The sequence below is a fragment of the Bombyx mori genome, chromosome 28 (assembly GCF_030269925.1).
Source record: "Bombyx mori chromosome 28, ASM3026992v2".
NCBI lineage: Eukaryota > Metazoa > Arthropoda > Insecta > Lepidoptera > Bombycidae > Bombyx > Bombyx mori.
The window spans coordinates 4,426,225-4,449,442 of NC_085134.1; the positions used below are offsets into that span (position 1 = coordinate 4,426,225).

The window sequence follows — 23,218 nt, forward strand, 5'->3', positions numbered from 1 at the left end:
GCCAGGGGCAGAGCCAAGCCGCTGCCTACCGCTTAATACTCTTCTTTCACCAATACTTTCACCCATAGGCTCAGCTATAGCACCATATGACCCTAGGTTTGTGTGTACCTATGCTCATAGATACGATCAAGCAACGCTATCATAAAGTACCCATCATAAATTCAATTTGAAGACAGATATACCTCACTAACAAAAGAAGTACAGAGCTTATACTAAAAACAAAGAAGTAATTATTTACGTTTCCTCAGTTTTTATATGCCCGTCGGATGGAAGAAAATTCTAGTTTGAAGCCGTCGAATATGGACCGTTTTTTTTTTTTTTGCTTCCGGATATCCGAGTGAAACAAAAATGCCGCACTGCAGCATTTTACAGTTACGTACAGGTATATTTTAAACAAGTGTAAAATATTAAAATGGTATTTGGATAGAACTTTTAATTGTCACGTCATTTTGAATAACCTCGAATTTCGAAATAGTTTTTTAATTAGCTTCCTAATGTGTGAGTGAAATAAAAATGCCGCAATGCAGCATTTTACGGGTATATTTTAAACAAGTGTAAAATATTAAAATGGTAATTTGGATAGAACTTTTAATTGTCACGTCATTTTGAATAACTTCGAATTTCGAAATCTATATATTAATACGTGAAGCAATAACTTTGTATCCCTTTTTACGAAAATTGCGCGGACGGAGGAGTATGAACATTTCCACACTTATAGAGAATATAGAGAAGAAGTGCACAATGCTAATATTTTTTTTAAAATAATGCATAAAAGATACATTAAATCAATAAAGAAAACATTACACACACTACATACCATGTATTTGACGCACATACGCATGCATGCTATTTATTTTCAAACTTTTGTTCTTGACGTCTGTTGTCAAATTGAGAATACATTAAATATTGTTTGTCTTTCTTAATATTTTTTATAGTATACTCTTGGCGAAATTTGTGATTATAGAAGTATAAAATACAATCATAATAGTGTACAAACTTACAATTCCAATTAATTATAGTCGAATTTCGACTACTGCGGGACCTCTAGTATTTTATTAATTAGCTTCCTAATGTGTGAGTGAAACAAAAATGCCGCAATGCAGCATTTTACGGGTATATTTTAAACAAGTGTAAAATATTAAAATGGTAGTTTGGATAGAACTTTTAATTGTCACGTCATTTCACGAAGAACTTCGAATTTTGAAATATAATAACATAGTCCTATGTATAACAATATATGTATTGAAGTCGTCGTGGCCTAAAGGATAAGACGTCCGGTGCATTCGTATATAGCGATGCACCGGTGTTCGAATCCCGCTGGCGGGTACCAATTTTTGTAATGAAATACGTACTTAACAAATGTTTACGATTGAATTCTACGGTGAAGGAATAACATCATGTAATAAAAATCAAACACGCAAAATTATAATTTGCGTAATTACTGGAGGTAGGACCTCTTGTAAGTCCGCACGGGTAGGTACCACCGCCCCGCTTATTTCTGCCGTGAAGCAGTAATGCGTTTCGGTTTGAAGGGTGGGGCAGCCGTTGTGACTATACTGAGACCTTAGAACTTATATCTCAAGGTGTGTGGCGCATTTACGTAGTAGATGTCTATGGGCCCCAGTAACCACTTAACACCAGGTGGGCTGTGAGCTCGTCCACACGTCTAAGCAATAAAAATAAAATAAAAAAAAACATAGAAGTGGATTACAGTATTAAACTTCCATATATTTTGCGTCGAAAGCTTCATAGGTAAAAAGGTCTTTTGACTCTCGCAACTAAGCCAAGAATGAATATTTTTGTTATTAGTTATTTTTTAAATCAGTTGGTCCCTGTGTATTGTGGGAATCCATTAGTTGATAAAGCTAGTACAAAAGTCTTAGATTTTACATCTAACATATTTCTATGCCAAGGAATATGTATACTTATTATACTAGTTTTTACTTAGTATACCTTAGTACCACCGCCCTGCCTATTTCTGCCGTGAAGCAGTAATGCGTTTCGGTTTGAAGGGTAGGGCAGCCGTTATAACAATACTTAAGACCTTAGAACTTATATCTCAAGGTGGGTGGCGCATTTACGTCGTAGATGTCTATGGGCTCCAGTAACCACTTAACACCAGGTGGGCTATGAGCTCGTCCACCCACCTAGCAAAAAAAAAAAAAAGAAATTCGTTTCTATAAGCTTTAGAACATAAAATAAATTCAATAATGTTTTTATCACCGTAAATAATCCAATAGCCATTCAATATCTGATCGAGTTTGAACTCACTCAAAAGCAGTATTGCAAAAATTCACAGTTATTTGAACATGAACTGTTTTGGGCTTCAGATCTAATAAATGTAAAAAACCAATCAAAGAATAAAAATTCGAACACGAGATGAATACAAAAAACATTATCTTCTCTTTTATTGTTAATAACACAATCTTCCACAGTAATGTAAAAATAATCATTATCTATTTATACAATACGGTTGAGATTTTAATTTTATGTCTCAAGGTAGGTGGCGGCATATTTTTTTCTTTTATCGCTTGGAAGGGTAAAACGAGATCACGGCCCACCTGATCTTAAGTGAACCACGGCGCTCATAAACAATCAATTGCTATTAATTAATTTCAGTTTTGGTTTTGTGACTGTCCTTTACACAGCGTACCTTGGTGATTTAAATCATATGGTGATTCGTAGTCGGCTTAGAGCTCACAAACAAATTCCAGTTAATTATATTAATAAATAATACGTGAAGCAAAAACTTTGTATCCCTTTTTACGAAAATTGCGCGGACGGAGGAGTATGAAATTTTCCACACTTATAGAGAATATAGAGAAGAAGTGCACAATGCTAATATTTTTTTTAAATAATGCATAAAAGATACGTTAAATCAATAAAGAAAACATTACACACACTACATACCATGTATTTGACGCACACACGCATCCATACTATTTATTGTCAAACTTTTGTTCTTGACGTCTGTTGTCAAATTGAGAATCGAATATGGTTTGCCTTTGTTAATATTTTTATAGTGTAGTCTTGGCGAAATTTGTGATAGTAGAAGTATAAAATACAATCATAATAGTGTACAAACTTACAATTCCAATTAATTATAGTCGAATTTCGCTACTGCGGGACCTCTAGTATTAATAAATGATCTTGTAACTTTTTTTTGAACGAAGTTCCTTATGGGACAATGCGGAGGAGTACCCTAAGCGGGAAAAAACGTCCGTAACGTAAGATTTTTATTAGTAATGCTCACAGTGTACGACTTAACTTTGTAATTACGTAAAAAAATAACATATTATTATGTTTTTATCATTCATTGACCACGATCTCAGAGCGTTCGTTTGCGCAATACGCTAACTCTTATGCAAATAACCGGGAATGAAGTGTACCACAATAAGTTCGCACGCTACCGAATGACCGTGGGTTGTTGCGAAACCTCCAGTTTTATTTTCTTTATTTATACCTCGAATAGAACTTAAAATTAATATTTTTTTAATAAGGAACTTCGTTCCTATCCTGTGTCCCACGATACCACACATCTTTTTTTTATTGCTTAGACGTGTGGATGAGCTCACAGCCCACCTGGTGTTAGATGGTTACTTGGAGCCCATAGATATCTACAACGTAAATGCGGCACCCACCTTGAGATATAAGTTCTAAGATCTCAAGTATAGTTACAACGGCTGCCCTACCCTTAAAACCCAAACGCATTACTACTTCACGGCAGAAATAGGCAGGGTGGTGGTACCTACCCGCGCGGACTCACAAGAGCTCCTACCACCAGTAATTACGCAAATTATAATTTTGCTGGTTTGATTTTTATTACACGATCTTATTCCTTCACCGTGGAAGTCAGTCGTGAACATTTGTTGAGTACGTATTTCATTAGAAAAATTGGTACCCGCCTGGGATTCGAACACGGGTGCATCGCTTCAACACGAATACACCGGACGTCTTATCCTTTAGGCCACGACGACTTCAAACGTGTATGACGCGTGACGTGATGGCGTTGTATTATAAAGAATATTGTTAGAAGTCTAGATCAACGTGTATTGATTTTTTTTAAGCTTACAAGGCTGTCTGAGTGATTTCTTCAATCGATAAGGTCGTCTATTTTAACTGAAAATCAATTTCCTTCAATTCCTATATAGTACATACATATTTGAACGGCATTGAAAAGATTATATGTCAATATAGCTCTGATGCCAATATGACTTTCTTTTTATATTTGGAAAGATATTGAAATTGTCTAAATACGATTAAACGAGCCACTGGTTATTGTAGAGATACACATTCATAAAGTATTAATAAATTGACAATGACTGTTTAAATCCTACAAATTGATAAAGGATAGTAATTATAATGATCTATCAAAATGACCGCATTGATTCATTGCAGTAGGCTTTGTATCAGGTAAGCAGTCTGTTATGCTGTATACAAAAGAAAAAATCGGTTGTCTGTAAAGTCGGTTTACTGACGACAGTTGAACGTGACAACGTCATAAGAAAATACTGATGGAATGGTTTCATTAATAATTTTTCAAAAGAAAATTTTAATATTATTTGTTTGATAGATATTTTGTATGGACAATTGACACCACATTCACTTTTCACTGAACTTCATACTTGACGAAAAAATGTAAATGTATTATTATATAGTAGCTGTCCACGCGGATGCATCGCTCACTCAAGTAGGAGAGAGACTATGTCGAACGCTGCCGAACGCGGAGGTCGATTGTGCTTCTTTGTCGCTCGTTGCGCGCTCTCGCTTGCACTTCAAACCTTAAATGGAACGCCTCAATGTGTCATGTTTTTTCATGCGTGCAGCCGGCTCCATCGAATTATAAGTCGTTGTCACGTCAAAAATACACGTTTGAAGCAGGCTACGACGTCATAGCGCTGATGAAGCAAGTTTATTTGGTCGTATCAAAACACTGACGACACTGTCTTGTAGTCGTCGTGGCCTAAAGGATAAGACGTCCGGTGCATTCGTGTGTAGCGATGCACCGGTGTTCGAATCCCGCAGGCGGGTACCAATTTTTCTAATGAAATACGTACTCAACAAATGTTCACGATTGACTTCCACGGTGAAGGAATAACATCGTGTAATATAAATCAAACCCGCAAAATTATAATTTGCGTAATCACTGGTGGTAAGACCTCTTGGGAGTCTGCACGGGTAGGTACCACCGCCCCGCCTATTTCCGCCGTGAAGCAGTAATGCGTTTCGGTTCGAAGGGTGGGGTAGCCGTTGTAACTATACTGAGACCTTAGAACTTATATCTCGAGGTGGGTGGCGCATTTACGTTGTAGATGTCTATGGGCTCCAGTAACCGCTTAGCACCAGGTGGGCTGTGAGCTCGTCTACCCATATAAGCAATAAAAAAAAAAAAAAAAAAAAAAAAAAAAAAAAAAAAAAAAAAAAAAAAAAAAAAAAAAAAAAAAAAAAAAAAAAAAAAAAACAAAAAAAAAACCAATTTTCAATATAAACAATCTGAAGGATATTTTTTAAATAAATGAATACGCTTATCGCGCTTTCGAGGATAATCGGATTATATCGAACGAACGTTCTCCGCGCAAATTGATTACCGATTTCGTTGAAATTCACATCCGTTTTTTAAGCCAATAGATCCGGTTCCGGGCCGGTTGTAAATGTGCAATTTCAAATTTCGGATCTACGTTGGTCAGCATTGAAATTTTTTAATTCTAAAAATAAAAGTGCCTTTCTCAAAAGTCTTGAAAATAATGTGTGTAATTATGAGCTATTTTAGACACCTAGTGCCAAAAACAATGTCATAAATTTACTTTAATTTTCGTGTCTTCGTATGTTTTCTTTGCCTTTGTAGGCAGAAGAACGCAGGGCCCACCTGATGGTGAGCGGTTACCGTCGCCCAAGGACGCCAAAAATGCCAGGGGCAGAGCTAAGCCGCTACCTACTGTTATGTAAGTAAATATATAATAAAATCATAAATAATTGTGAATAGACATGCTTTAACAAAAACCGACTACAAATAGAAAGATATTCCAAAACAAATAAATATACACTAAAAACAATAATGATCGAAATCGGTTATTGGGTTATTCATCTATTTGTCGCGCACGTACACAATGAAAATTTAAGACTTACATGGTTTTCTTATGGATACCATTATCAGAACTGGATTAAATTGAAATGGATCCACACGGGAAGCGTCAGCTTTCTAATAAAAAATAATCATCAAAATCGATTCACTCAGTCAAAAGTTATGAGGTAACAAACATAAAAAAAAGCATACAGTCGAATTGAGAACCTCCTCCTTTTTTGAGGTCGGTTAAAAATATTATCTATCCAACAAACAAAGACAACGGATGCTTCAGAATTTACAAGGACATCTTCAAAACAATAAAGGCTTCCGTTATTGAACTCCAAATGCTCCATGGAGGAGCAAACAAGACATTATCGTTGGACGTTTCTGAAATTCGGAATTCTTGTATACCGTTCGTGTTCTAATTCTAACTCAGTGAGATGCGCCGAGTCTAACACCTGCTGCCCCGTAAATGCGAACGTGACTACGAGGGAATAATCTTAACTTATTAAAGGACTCCGCGTTGTCGAATTGTTAATGATTTTCTTCTTCATCGAGCTTGTGCATTTGGACTGGTTTTTTTTTTCCTACCTATGCTGATAGCCTTGAGAGGCTTCGCCCTAAAGTTTGTAGGTGAGCTCACGGAGCTCAAACCTGATGACGGTGCTAACACGAACCCTAGCAAGAGCCGTGCTTCGCAGAATCTACCACCGGATCGGAAACGCGACCCACTGAGAAGATCCGGCGAGAAACTCCGTGGGCTGTGTCTGAGAGTTAATTTACGCAAGCGACGGGTTCGATGAGAACGGTGACCGGTGCTTGAAGTACCTAAAAGCACCGTTAGTGGATCGGGAGGATACGAGATGACGTGTTTTGGGCGACGTCGACTGCTTTCCATTCTGTCCGCAGGATCGGGAATGAGCAATTGTTACGTTAGAATGTGCAATAGAAGTCGTCGTGGCCTAAACGATAAGTCGTCCGGTGCATTCGTATCTAGCGATGCGCCGGTGTTCGAATCCCGCAGGCGGGTACCAATTTTTCTAATGAAATACGTACTTAACAAATGTTCTCGATTGATTTCCACGGTGAAGGAATAACATCGTGTAATAAAAATCAAACCCGCAAAATTATAATTTGCGTAATTACTGGTGGTAGGACCTCTTGTGAGTCCGCACGGGTAGGTACCACCAACCCGCCTATTTGTGCCATGAAGCAGTAATGTGTTTCGGTTTGAAGAGTGGGGTAGCCGTTGTAACTATACTGAGACCTTAGGACTTATATCTCAAGGTGGGTGGCGCATTACGTTGTAGATGTCTATGGGGTCCAGTAACCACTTAACACCAGGTGGGCTGTGAGCTCGTCCTACCCGTGCGGACTTACAAGAGATCCTACCACCAGTAACTACGCAAATTATATTTTGCGGGTTTGATTTGGCCTTGCCTTCCACCCGGCGTTGAACTACCAGTCCTACTACCGATAACCCGTCTTACATTACTATTAAAACGTACACATCAAATCCTCAATTCGACGACGGCATTCATTGATGTCTATGGACCCAATGTACCTACTGCAGTGATGAAGAAGGAATGAGGAGATTCCCTCAAAGGTACGCGTAAGGTCCGCTTCTTCAGCAGTCCTACCTCCTAGGCATGAGCAGTGCTGCGGCGAATCACCAATCGCATGCAGCTTTGATATACATTACCACCAATCTGTATAGACTCAAACCGCTTGGTCAGGCGGTGAATCCCCATGTAACCAAATTCGCATCGCCTTCCCCACTCAAGATATTACCCCGGTTTATCAAGAGTTTGTCTGTTTTTCGGCGCCCGAGTCCGATGAATGTCTATGGACCCAACTTAACCACATAGAAGAGCTTTAATACCAAAACGTTGTTCAGAGAATCATTTGGAAAGCTTTCAGATATTTTCCCTTAAAAAATCAGTACACACTCCAAGAAGAATGACGTTCAATACGATCTGAAAACAATTTGTCACCGCCCCATTTATACAAAGGGTTGTGACGTAACGCTAAATTATGTTTGACAGGCTCCTTCCGGGTGGAAACGAGGTTTTCATGCTCTATTTATGTAATGAAAATGTACTTGAAATAAGATAATTGGAAATGTCTTCGGAACGCTTGTTGCCTGACATTAATTTATTTATGGACTAGTTATGATTACGTGAATCCATATAGAATCCATTCCTTGTGGAAATAAGACAATATAATGAAGGTATTTTTGTTGCTAACTCTATTTATAGTGCAGTAATTTTTTTTCTGATAAACAAACATGTTTTTTTTTTTTAAATGAAATGCGATTGCATGCAGCAGAGATGCGAATGTTGCGATGGATGTGTGGAGTAACGAGAATGGATAGAATACGGAATGAGTATGTTAGAGGAAGTCTGAAAGTGGCACCGGTGACAGAGAAGCTGAGGAGTGCGCGTTTGGGATGGTATGGACATGTGATGAGACGAAATGAAAATGAGGTTGTTAAGAGAGTGTTAACTATGAATGTGGAAGGATTTAGAGGAAGAGGTAGACCTAAGAAGAAATGGATGGATTGTGTGAAAGACGATATGGGTAGGAGGAGAGTGAACAAAGAAATGGTATATGATAGAAGAGTATGGAAGGAGCAAACATGTTGCGCCGACCCCAGGTGACTGGGAGAAGGGCAGGATATTGATGATGATGAAACATCTTTTTTTTTAAATCCGGATCTGTTAGCTAAAATAATAGTTTAGGTAGATTATGGCGATTTCCATAGATTTTCGTTGTCAAATAATGGCTACAAGCTACAAAGTTAAACGGTAAAGTCGGTGGAAATATATTTGAGAAATTCCCAATAATAAAATCGAAGTTTCAATTTTCTTCGAAAGAGAATTTTACCGTGTGTTCGAAGAAGGCAACATGGAATATGTAACATTGTTGCTATTTAACTGAAAGAGACTAGAAATCTGAATATGTGACAATTCCAAACTACGATGCTTTTTACAGGTCATGATTAAAAACAGCGGTAGGCAGCGGCTTGGCTCTGCCCCTGGCATTGCTGAAGTCCATGGGCGACGGTAACCACTCACCATCAGGTGGGCCGTATGCTCGTCTGCTTACAAGGGCAATAAAAAAAAAAAAAAAAAACTTCAAACTGCGATCTTTTTTTAGATTGCACATCGTAAATGCGAATACATTTTTTTTTCTTACCTAAGCTGATGGTCTAGAGAGACTATATCAACGTAACCTTGACTAGTAGGTGAGCTCACGGAGCTCAAACCTGACGATGCTGCTAACACGAACCCTAGTAAGAGCCGTGCTTCGCAGAATATACCACCAAATCGGAAACCCACTGAGAAGATCCAGCGAGAAACTCAGTGAGCTGTGTCTGTGGTTTAATTTACTCGTCGAGCCCTTGGTCGCAAATGACGGGTTCGACGAGAACGATGACCGGTGCAAATATAATTAAAAACGAGCCAAATAAAAAAAAGTACCAAGCTAAAGACGGCTTTATCTATTTATTTTAAGTAATTTTTTGGTTAAACATAGCTTTTAATCAGTTACTCTCTAAAGTCGTAAAAAGCTGTTTTCTTTAAATCGTCTTAATCTCAGTCTTGTAACTACACTAGCCTACAGCATGTACAAGCTGTATCTAAATAAGTATCTCACGTGTTCAAAGTTATCCGTGTTTAATGAACACTATGATCTAGTTATATAAAAAATTAATGATTCACAAAATTATCGTTTGAACGTGTCACAATTTTCATGTTTAATGGACTGGCAAATTTACGTTTAAGTCGCGTCGGTAATAGATGATTTTTGTAGTGAAAACTTCTTTAGCATCGTTGTGATTTGATGAAAGTCGATGAAACGAAAAAGCGATGTTAAGGTTGCGGGTGTTAAGTGGTTACTTTAGCCCATAGACATCTACAACGTAAATACCACCATCCACCTTGAGATATGAGTTCTAAGATCTCAGTGTAGTTACAACGGCTACCCCACCCTTCAAATCGAAACGCATTACTGCTTCACGGCAGAAAAAGGCGAGGTGGTGGTACCTACCCGTGCGGACTCACAAGAGGCCCTACCACCAGTAATTATGCAAATTAAAATTTTTCGGGTTGAATTTTATTCCACGACTAGCTTTTGCCCGCGACTCCGTCTGCGTGGAATAGTTACTTTGGCATAACGCAAAATTTTACCCCCACTTCATTTACGTAGAAAGTGAAAATATTTTTTAATTATAGAATGATAAGGAGCTATTTAAACCTCTATTTTGAAACATTATTTATTGGTACTCCATCTGTGTTGGCCTTGCCGTGATGTTATATAGCATATAGCCTTCCTCTATAAATGAGCTATCTAACATTAAAAGAATTGTTCAAATCGGACCAGTAGTTCCTGAGATTAGCGCGTTCAAACAAACAAACACTTCAGCTTTATAATATTAGTATAGATGTTATTCCTTCACCGTGTATTATTATGTGAAAACGAATTTCTACGCGAACAGTTGAAGTCGCGGGCACAGCGTCCCCTCTCATAATAACGAACCTAAAATCCGAATCATATCGAACAACTATTTCGTAATATAATTCAGCCATAGTCCCTGTAGACTCTTCGCTACTTATGTCCGGGTACAGGTATAAAATATCATCTTGGCTCGTAAAATGTAGAACATTGTAGGGCAAACAATCATACGGTAAAAACGAAAACCTAGGACTCAGCGAAAATGGAACAGATAAGTCGTAATCCGGTTTCCATTCTGCAGGAAAAATCTATTTAGGCCAAGCGTATCCATTTTCTTCAATGCGATTTTAAATCCCACTGCCCTTATTTAGTTTTATAGGTTAGTGAAGTAATCACGATTTAAAAAGAAATCCGAAACGATTATTTCTGTCTTGTCTTCCTACATTAGAATAAATTACCCTACTGTTACCTGAAGTGTACGGGACCTTTTCAATTAACTTCCCGTAATAGCGGTATCTTTTTCCTTTTTAATTGATCAATCGAGATCATTCTAAGAAACCTTGATACCGAACAGGTCGCAGGTCCTAGATGATTTCTCAGGGTCAAATTAACTGTATATTTGTCTGCCTTCATTAATAATTAAAAATCGGCAGCAGCTGACGTCAAAGCTGAATAATTTAGATCCTAGACTCCAGAGGCTCGATTCAGAATTCAAGGTTGTCTCTAAATTACCGCGTTTAACTGGTCTATCTATACTAATATATAAATCTGCAGTGGTTTTACGGATGTTCCGTTATAACTACTGAACCATGCATCTGATTGACTTGGTATCCATGTACAAAATACATGTACTTGGATACGCTAATATTTATATGAGTGTTGGACTCCCTACACCAGTTGCGGGGGTGTTAATGATGAGAATCTTTGTGGGGGTCAGAAATAATAATGTTAATTTCAAATGCCCAGCGAAGCGGACGGGTACAGCTAGTATTTATATACTATTTACATCATTTCAGTCATTTATATATTTTGTATTTACTTAATTATTTAAGTAAATACAGAATAGTTCTAGTACAGTCTCTCCTTTGTCGTATCACTCTTGTCAGAGCAGTCGTGGTCGACATTCGGTATCATTACTGTTGGCAGATGCTATGCGCCTCACGAGCCATCGCCACTTCTCCGGGCTTGTGGTGAGTCTGGTACACTCATGCAAACGACCGTCAACTGCAGACTTGACTTGGTCGGTCCATCGCATGGGCAACCTTTCACGCTGTAGTAAGTAGTAGTAAATACAGAATAGTAATTTTCTCCTCTTTTGTCAAACAATTAGTATTTATTCCCTACTAGCGACCCGCCCTCGCTTCGCTTCGCAAACATTAAATTTTATTATTGACTAGCGACCCGCCCTCGCTTCGCTTCGGAAACATTAAATTTTATTATTGATAGCTGAGTCCCGCGATGTTACCCGCGGTTATTGTCGTACCGTGGGTGACGCCGCGGGGCTAGTCTAAAAAAGTTAAGCCTAAGTTACTCCTTATATCATCAACTACCTATCAGTGAAAGTCTCGTCAAAATCGGTCCAGCCGTTCCAGAGATTAGCCGGAACAAACAGACAGACAGACAGACAAAAATTGTAAAAAATGTTATTTTGGTATTGTACCGTATATACATATATTCACATGCATGTAGCAAAAAGTGGTTATTTCAATATTACAAACAGACACTCCAATTTTATTTATATGTATAGATTAAGTATCTGTTAAATGAGCCTAATTATTTTCTAAAGAAGTTTTCAAGACAAAATTCAAATAAAAAAAGAACAGAAAAATTATGATCATCAAATAGATTTACTAAACCTTGAAGTATCAGTGATCATGAATTCTGATTAGTGGATCGGATAACTGCTTTGAATAAAACCATCTAAGGGCCAGTCGTTTCCTATTATAATAAAATTTAAAATTACTGTAAGCCGTGTTAGTAGTTCGGAATATAAAGAAAAAAGTTTATCTTCGTCTTTACAAAATTCATGGCCAAAAAAAAATTGTTCAAATTTTGTTTTTTTCCACGAAATTCTACTATCGCTAGAATACGAGTTACCGCTCATTATTTTTTATTACCCATTCAAAATACCGCCGTACAATAACTGCGTGGAAGTAATCAAAAGCTCGAAACATTATAAGAACAGTCATTTGCCTAATTATATAATAATAATTCAAGGTTTGCGAAAAACGGTTTTTATTTTTCAGGGCTCGACAAGAAAATATGTAGACCTTAAATTTATTGACATGGCTACAGATTTGGCAGGTTAGGCTTCGACTCTTCGACTGTCATGAAGGTCACCTGTGCTTCTCTTTCTCTTCTCTTGTCTGGATTGCTTAACTTTGCCTTCTTTTGGTTTATTAATATATGTTTTCGTCTTTTAGGTCTCTACAAATAGACTCATTCTCAGTATCGTTCGGATTCGTCTTTCCAAGAGTCTAAGTAGATGTTCCGGCGCCTTAGTAACAGAAAACGACTTAATTCTTTCAGTGCGCCGCGTAAGACACCGGTGATCTACATGACAGTCAAAGGATTAAGGCAACGAACCACAAAAACGAAGGTAGGTATTTTAATTCCTGACAGTATTGACTTATCGCGATTGAATTCTTTAATTACACTTATTATTTTATATTAGTTCCGATAAAACTGAATAGAAGGACGTCATACCAATGTTATTATTACCAAAATGATACAGAAACAGAATGAATTGAAAAGAATACAAAAGAACATTAAGAATAATACCAGGACTTAGACAATGTTAATTAGGCAGCCGTGTACCATACCCAAACGCTAAAGTTGTTCCTATCTGACACTAGCTAGCGTCAAGTTGTTACTGTATCTTCGACACCAGAACCCCCTTTCCTCGTTACATCTTTAATTTTTAATTTTATTGCTTAGATGGGTGGACGAGCTCACAACCCATCTGGTGTTAAGTGGTTACTGGAGCCCATAGACATCTACAACTTAAATGCGTCACCCACCTTCAGATATAAGTTCTAAGATCTCAAATATAGTTATTTGAACTAACCACCGGATTGTGGTTAATGGTCTTTTCTTTTAAAGGGCATAGTATAGTTAGATGACATAACATTCCAGAGTTCCTAAAAGGTTCCATGAGACTAGCGATGGAGAACTTCCCCCCAGAAGAAAGCTATTTTGCATTACATACACAGGGGAAAGAGCACACAGTTCAACTGGTGTTGAGTGATAATAAAGCCCATATCCAACCCAACGTGAATATCGCCAATTACATAAAGACATGCAGTCTAAGTCTTAAAAGTATAGTATATCGTCGAACCCATCACTTGGGACGAAGGGTTCGGCGAGTAAACTAATCCATAAACACAGCCCAATTAGTTTTTGTACGGATCTTCCCAGTGGTTCGCGTTTCCGGCGGTAGACTCTGCGAAGCACTGCTCTAGCTAGGGCCAGCGTTAGCAACGTCTCCTGGTTTGAGTCCCGAGATCTCACCTACACGTTAAGTTTACGCTGACATAGCCTCTCAAGACTATCAGCTTAGGTATGAAAAAAAACTCCAATAGTAAAAGGATTACGGTTCGCGGCAGATATGAGTGGTGCGCGTTAGGATCGTGTTTTTACAATACTCATCACCAACCAACGCCGGCTGGTAATCACAATGCGTTGGCTCAGCACTTAGGATGTTTTTCCAAACACTGAGTAATCACCCTTGGGCAGTTATGAAGTGATGGCATTTTAGGCCATACACCATATAGCGTAGTAAGTATTAATATCCCAAATGACCTGTGAGGTATAATTTAGAATAATTACAAAAAAATCTATAAATCGAAAAAGTGTTAAACCATTTATATCCTACTATTCTAATGGCCTGTGAAATTATAGTTTGAATCAGACATACAACAGCTATCATTGTAAGGAATTATAAAACTTTGAAACATTCAATTAAATTGACACTACCTATAGAGAGCCGACATTTAAAAAAGTTTATTTAAAGGCAATTATTGGTCGCTTTAGTTTACCGTTTACGTTGTGGCAATTAATATCGATTGATTTATTTAGTGTACAAGCAGCCCGCTCCGGCTCCGCTCGGGTTTTTAATAAAAATTTCAACGATACTTGACGTTGTTTAAATAAAAGAACACTTCTTACGGCATAACTATAATATTTAGACATATGCTGTTCGGACGTTTTTTGTAAATAATAATATGTTCTACAAAGTCGTAGTACATTATTTTATTCTATCATCAATAGTTTTCGCAGGGCACGCGATGTAAAGAATATTTTAGGTAATTTTTTTACACCTTGTGTTACATTATTGGAGTTTTAGTAAGGATCCCTATTTTACTTTTTTCAAAAAAAATTATAGCCTATGTCACTCGGGAATAGTGTAGCTTCCAAACAGTGAAAGAATTTTTCGAATCGGTTCAGTAGTTTAGGAGCTTATTCAATACAAACAAACAAATCTTTCCTCTTTATAATATTAGTATAGATATAGACTAGCTTACCAAGCACGTGAAACGGGATTCCGTGTTCAGCAAAAGAATAAAGTATAGACTATATACCTTCCCGGCGTTCAAAATATATCAGTAACGAATTTAGTCGAAGTCAGTGTTTTAAAGATAACCGGTTCGGTAAAGAAAAAACAGACAGCGTTAAATATTAATGACATCATTCAGGTTGTAACTTTTAACGGTATCTGTATATTAATATGTGAATAAAAAACTTTGTACCTCTTTTTACGAAAATTGCGTGGAGAATATAGAGAAGGGCATAGCAGAATGCTAATATTTTTTTAAATTATACATAAAGAATACAAAAAATCAATAAAAAAACATTACTCACACAACCATGTTATTGACACACACACAAACACACATGCATACTATTTGTTTATTGTCAAACTTTTCTTATTGCATATACTCTGTGTTCAAATTGAGAATAGATTAAATATTGTTTGTCTTTATTAATATTTGTCTAAAGTGTAGTCTTGGAGAAATCTGTGATTATAGAAGTATAATAAATAGTCTTTGACAATGGAATCATAATAGTATACAAACTTATAATTTCTATTAATTTTAGTCGCATTTCGACAACCGGGCGACCACTAGTGAAAGTAAATAGCAGGATAACGTCAAATAATCTTTAAAAAACGATAACTGTTTTTCAACATTAAACTTTAATGAAACGGAGAATATATTCTGTGCTAAATTAATTTCGCATCTAAACTCTAAAACACTAAAAAAAATCGCTTATCTATGTTCTATTACTTGAGAGAATAGAAAAGGGGCTATTTTTAGTGCTTTCCTTCAATATACAGACACGCCGGAATCTACGGTTTCATATTTATTAATAGTGATTTCATATTATCCAAGCGTTCGGTCTAAATCATTTTGTGCTATTATTAAAATCCTTGTAAGACTTGGTACACGGTAATTTATTCTATAATCTTTTAATTAAAAACATACGATCGCTATTAAAGAAACTATCGACGGGTATAGTACAGAAAATAATCCTTTAACTACTAACGCCATCTAGGTAACAAGGTCGGAATACAATGTCCCTGCTTACGAAACGATACCAATGAAAACTACAATTAGATTTATGCTGTTTCATTACTACATAAATAGTGAACAAAATCAACGCTATCTATCCATACCCAATCCTGTAGACCGAATGGTAAACAGTAGACGTCGCCCTAAACACGTCATTACGAATCCCCCCCATCCATTAACGGTGCTTTTAGGTACCACAAGCACCGGTCACCGTCTTCGTCGAAACCGTCGCTTTTGACGAAGGGCTCGACGAGTAAATTAACTCTCAGACACAGCAACTGAGTTTCTCGCCGGATCTTCTGAGTGGGTTGCGTTTCAGATCCGGTGGTAGATTCTGCGAAGCTCTTGCTAGGGCCAGTGTTAGCAACATTCCCGGTTTGAGCCCCGTGAGCTCACCTACACGCCAAGGAGAAGCTGAAATAGCCTCTCAAGGCTATCACATAGGTAGGAAAAAAAACCCGCTATCTATATGAATTTTCACAACTCGTATTCAAATGTTCACAAAATAATAAAACTTATAGTATCAGTGCAAGGCAATGGTAGCAAATCGTACATAAATATAATTATGTTGACCTCAGTGACCACAGTGTGTCCCTTTATTAAGGTTTAAATGTGCCCTAACTCAATTCTTTCTTCTACTACAATATACTATCACAAAGCATTGCCTAGAACTCATATTGTGAGCAATCATGTGCGAATTTGACGTTCACACATCACATGATACGTGCCTAGTCTGGAACTAAGAACTCTTTGATTGAGCTCTGCGATGGATATGGGTTATGAGCCATTAGGCCACGGCTGAGGCCTGCGTTCTCTAATGCCTAATGTTAGACGTGTTCAGAGATGACACCGACGGAGCAATGAAATCGTTTACAAGCCCAACCATTACAGATACGACGTGTTGTGATTTCACGCTTCGTTTCGCCTAATATGTTTTTTTTATTGCCCCTGTAGGCAGATGAGCATACGACTTGCCTGATGGTGAGTGGTTACCGTCGCCCATGGACTTCAGCAATGCCAAGAGCAGAGCCAAGCCGCTGCCTACCGTTAAGTACTCCACAAGCCTCGTTTAAAGAAGGATATGTCATAGCGCTCGGGAAATACCGTGGAGGGGAGCTCATTCCAAAGCCGGATGGTACGTGGCAAAAAAGATCTCTGGAAGCGCACTGTGGATGAACGCAGTAGCTCCAGGTAGTATAGATGAACTCGATTCCAGTGGCGAACGGTGCGATAGTAAAAACGAGATGGTGGTATCAATATTTGTAGTTTTGGGTTCCGACTTGAAACATGGGATTGATGTTTTTCAATGTAGATATGTCAAACTTAGATCTCTTGTTTACTGATGTCTACATTCACGTTGTCGGTATCTATGGGTTCAGGTACCAGAACCGTGAGCCGGCCCACCTATTTAAAAAAAATAAAAGGATTCATGCAAAATAACTAATAAAAACTGGCCTTTTATTCCGGTATAATAACGCCCCTGGCAATTTCCCACAAGACTGTCATAACGCTTCCCCGTTTCCGCATCAGAATGAGGATGAAACAAAAATACACTTCTTTCTCGAACGGATATTTTAATGATTTATTGAAAGCAAAAAAAATCCATTTTTATTCATAAAATTTTGTATGGAATGAAATAATGTTTCAGAAATTTGGATTTTAATTGAGAATTGGTATGTTTGGCATTGTATTGCCATTTGACAATGACTTTTTTTTTTATTGCCATTGTTGGCAGACGAGCGTACGGCCCACCTGATGGTAAGTGGTTACCGTCGCCCATGGACTTCAGCAATGCCAGGAGCAGAGCCAAGCCGCTGCCTACTGCTTAATACTCTCCACAAGCCTCGTTTGAAGAAGGACATGACTGTCGATTTGGAAATGCGGCCTGAATCAAAATGGCATTTCTCTCTCGTCAGAAAATCTATTTCTTAAATATTTATCTTACGCCCGCCTAATTATTCAGATATATAATCATGCCATCACACACATTGAAACTCACATTCTCTCTCACAGGAGGACCATTCCCCTCATCTAAACGATTATGAGCGCCTTTCAAAAGCCTTGTGATGTTGAATCAAATCAACACACCGCAAAAATGTGATCCGATCGACATATCGGACTTTTAATATTGTGAGCTTTTTCCATTAGTCTTACCGATGACTAGCGACTTTGACTTCAATAACGTTGCCGTATTTTTGGTGACAACGAAAAGAGTTTTTAAATAACTGTCCTCAACATTCGGAATTCATGTTTGAGAATTTTCTCAGAAACTCCTTAAAGTCCGCTCGTTTAGAAGTACAAAAGCTCGTCAAGCTTAAGCACTCGTAGACTACTCAGCTTTTGAATTAGGTCATTATTTACTTTGCCTGTTTAATTAGGAGCTTGCCCAAAGCTTACCCGCATATGGTGTGTTTTAACTTGGAGCTTTATTTACTTCTACACCTTGGTTCATTGACTTTTGATATTCACTACCAGCCAAGATTCCCAGCAGTCTAAGTATTGAGGACACAAACGAACTAGCTCAATTTAATACAAGAGCTACTGCAAAAATACACTTCTCTGCCGGATCCAATAAAGAGCCCCGTTGACTTTTCTCTGTGCGACAAATCAAGTAGTTCCAGTTTTAAAGCACTTTATACTTTATCGCTTTAGTCTCTAGAGTTTTTTTTGAATGCATATATTTATCAAGGTAATCTAGAAGCATCTGGTTTGATGGTTTTCGAAGCTCACAACGTGAATGCTGCTGTTTATTCCGAGGTATGCTAAACGACTCCCCTGCACTCTTACACCCGACGTCCGATCCCCTCCGAGGTCAGAACCCGGATGAGGTAGGGGGGCTACCGCGGTCAACACTACAACCAGACGGCGCGGCTCACCCCAAGGACGCCCAGCCGACAGAGCCTTCGAGGCAAATCGAAGGCTCTGAAACGTCGGCCGTCTCGGTACGGCAGCCCGTCAGGCCGCCCATACGGTGCCGCTGGTGTCCCGGAATACCCCGCTGGACCAGAACCAGCCTGCCGGGTCGGGACGCGATACACCGTTGACCGGTCGCTCTATTTACTCCACAGCAGCGCGCTAGAGTGCTGGTAGCGCGCCGCGCGGCCTCTACCCCCCTCAGAACTTAATTTTACACCTAAAATTGTTACTTTTTTTTGAAAAGGAAACATTACTGATGGCCCGAAGGCCTTTCCAGTTTCACGAAGACATGTAGGCGAGCCAAATCTCAGCCAAGCGGGATGGGATTTCCTAACAGCGGCCCGAGCGCCTCCATAGGAGACCTAACAACTCAAGAGCAGCTGCTTCGCGAATTAAAAATTGTTACATATAAAATATAGAGTATTTATAACATACTTTAACATTTTTTTAGATTACTCTTAGTGGATGGATAAGCTCAGAGCCAATATTGTGTTATGTGGGCACCAGAGCCCACGACATAAATGCTACCATCCATCTTTAGAAATGAAGCTGAAGGCTCCAATTTTATTATCTAACTGCTGTCTCATATTTGAAATCCAATAGTTAGATTTAAACAGGCAAGATGAACGGCAGAGCACACAGTAAGTGATATTTCTAACTTCAGTGCTTAAATTGTCTTTAGTACACCGCAACATACCTGCTATATTTTTATATTTTCCAGAATTTCTGTAAACTAAACGGTTGTCTGGAAGAGATCTAGAAGAAGAGTAAATTGTGTTTTGGTGTGCAATAAAGTGTATTCTCTCTCTCTTTCTCTCTCTAAGGCATACCGTCAACAAATTAAAATTTTATTTAAAATTCTAAAACAATAATAAATAAAAAATGATTAAATTAATTTCCAAAGCTTTCGAAGTTTAAATTCTCGCGTTACGAATATTAAGATCAGCTTATGATGTACCCGAGTAGCTTTATAATAAACAAATAAATTAAACTTACCCGATACTGTGTACGGATTCCGTGAATCTGCGCGCAAATACGTTCACGGGCACAATTACAAAATTTACTAATTAATATTTCACAGGCACTTCACGGACCACAGACACGTCACTGAGTTAATATCCGACGAGTCGGTACGCGATCTTGAGCCGAGTCTGCTATAACCGTCCGGGCAGCTTCACGTAACACAACGCACTGAAGCTTTCGGCTCGGGCCGGCGAGCGAGACAGCGAAAGCTCAGCTGAGGGGTGAAATCTATATGGGGCTTATAAGCCACAAATTCTACGGGAATCTTGGAGTTTGGGCTCCAATAGGCCACTTAACCGTTTTGAATGTAGCGAATGTGTTACTTTACACGATTCTATTCACCTGGTCGGGCGCGTTTATTTCGCGAAAGCGTCGCGTTAATGGCCATTGTGCTGGACCTTTGGCGGGCTTACTGCAGACGTGTCGAACTTTTAACGTACATTTGATTTCGGAGTTCGATTGTGAATTATTTGGGTTGGGGGGAAATGTGGTGCTTTAGTTTTTAATTTTTTTTATGCCAGATAAGTGGACGAGCTCACAGCCCAACTGGTGTTAAGTGGTTACTGGAGACCATGGACATCTACAACGTAAATGCGCCACCCACCTTGAGATATAAGTTCTAAGATCTCAGTATAGTTACAACGGCTGCCCCGCCCTTAACCGCCGCTAACCACTTAACACCAGGTGGGCCGTGAGATCTTTCACCCACCTAACCAATAACAAAAAAAATGAATCATTAATCAAATGAAATCAAACAAAAATGAATAAATTTTTTTTCGGGTACTCGCTTAACACCAGGCTGGCCGTGAGCTCGTTCACTATTGAATGGAATGCGTGTCGAATTTTGAACACACACATCCTTTTGATTTCAAATTACAGACATGATTAATGAAGCCTCTTGTCAGCAAGCCAGCTAAATAATTAAATTTTAGCTTAGGTCTGTGTTTTTCGTGTATAAACCTAAATATTATTCGGAGCTAATCGAAAATGTTATTTCTCTCAAAATTCCACTTTCGAACATCGCTACCCAATTTCCACAGAACTTAATCCGAATATTACACAGGACTCGCATATTTTTCCTACATAACTCAATGTAAACATGATCCTTTTACCAAACTTGTAGATATGACTAGAAATGGAATACATATGGGAATTGGCATAATCGAATTACCCACTTCGAATGTCCAAAAGATATATTGTTATCGACATATAACTTTTTTTTTATAATCAAAGGTCACGACTGTATTTTCTGATTCTTTCTGACTTCGTAGCGTTTTATGTTTGTCTTATTAATAAAGTTATGGTTTGAGTTTGAGCAAAGCAATAAAATAATTTTAATGTGATACTAAGTAGCCATCTCTTGGGATTTTTATACAAATATCGCAGGATCGAGATGGGACACGTAATAATATCAGTCTTTCTAAGTCTACGTATGTGTTCATGAGTGCTCATGATTGACTACTGTTTGAATAATTCGGAACGTCAAAAGTGTCAACGAGCGACGTCCGCTATGACACTTTTCCCCTTTTCATTAGCAGCCGCCAAGGGCGACACATTTATATCATATTTCTTATATTCATTAATTAAAATTCTTTATTTTGTCACTTATGAACTAATAAAAATACCAAACTAATAATACAGTCCACTCATAATACAACGCCACAAGTACCAAAATTGTTTTTTGATATTATTAATATGATAGATGCAGCATCGGCCAGTTAATAAAAACCAGTCTCGCAATATTCAATTTCATCTAATAAATCTTTGTACTACGTTTTTGTTACGTGACATAAATAATGCACTATATTTACTTGGAACGTCTCAAAGACTTTATTGAAATTTCGACAATCTAAGCTTTGCCTCAGTTCATAAACTGAACAAGGACACCGATACAAAAACACTATTTACTAGAAGCGTCAAATTTCATAGTTGAAAACTAATGGAATGTATCTATTTTAAATATATAAAAATGAATTACTGTTCGTTAGTCTCGCTAAAACTCGAGAACGGCTGGACCGATTTGGGTAATTTTGATCTTGAATTATTTGTGAAGGTCCAGAGAAGGTTTAAAAGGTAGATAAATATGAAAGTGCTCGGAATTACAATTTTGTTTTTCCTTTGATGTGTCCCCCGTCGGACGGATTCCTTTTGCTTGTTTTAAGTTTATTTTATACAAAAGTTTAGGTCTTTTAGTTATCGATTGAGGCACTACGAAGTCTGCCGGGTCAGCTAGTACTCGACAAATAATTGAAGCTATTCTATAGTTCTAAGATGTTCAATAGAGTCATTTAAAGACGTAAATAAGACGTTTTCAAGCCAAAGTTTGCTGGTGTTCCAAGCATTGCAGCGAGAACGCTTAAAGATGCCTTCATGAAATACACTATTTTTAATAAATTGAACAAAATGTAATCCTTCGGACCATTTAATGGTACGATTGCTTTCCAGTCAAGTCAAGAACTTTGCATATTTACAATATTAAAAAAAGAATCGCTCTTTTAGATAGACGAGCTTAAGGCCCACCTTATGATGAGTGATTACCGTCTCTCATAGACGTCAGCAATGTCAGAGGCAGAGCCAAGCTGCTGCCCACTGTTTAATATCCTGGTTTTTACATTCAATCGGACCTTGAGTCTGGCTATGCTTACATACCCTTTCAGACTGTACCCTTTACACGCCACTTTGCAGTACACTGGGGGCTTCAAATGTATTAAAAATATCAATTAGATAACAAGCAAATTCTTCTGCAAGTTTGCTTTTTGGCAGTAGTTTGTGATGGAAACCCAACAAATTGGTATAAAACCTTTTTTATTGTTGTGGTTGTGGTTTTTGACATTACATTTGAATTTTGAATTTTGGAATATCTTAGATTTGTCATTTTCTTTTTTCCGTGCTATTGTACGCGAATCATAAAATTTCTAAAATATAAAAATTTATAAGTGCAATCCTCGCGAGTTTATTTATTAAGTTCCTTGCCAATCATAATCCTACAGTCCACTACAGTTTGCATAAAAGTTTTTTTAATTCTTTCCTTCAGCCTTCAAACCGAGACATATTACTGCTCACAGCAGAAATAGGCAGGGTGGTGGTACTTACACGTGTGGTCTCACAAGACGCCATACCACCAGTACCTAAACGTGGAAACTGTATTATTGGCCAGGGAAAAAAATAATAATAATTAAATTAAATAGCA

The 23,218-nt window shown here is 38.0% G+C and overlaps 1 protein-coding gene across 1 annotated transcript in view; it reads right to left on the reverse strand.

Moving 5' to 3' along the window:
* Window positions 1-20,198, reverse strand: part of LOC101738369 (uncharacterized) — a 58,164-nt gene extending 37,966 nt beyond the window's left edge. The window contains exon 1 of the mRNA XM_004933520.5: window positions 20,002-20,198. The gene's annotated coding sequence lies outside the window, so the exon portion shown is untranslated. The remainder of the gene's footprint in view (window positions 1-20,001) is intronic.
* Between the last annotated feature and the right edge of the window lie 3,020 nt (window positions 20,199-23,218).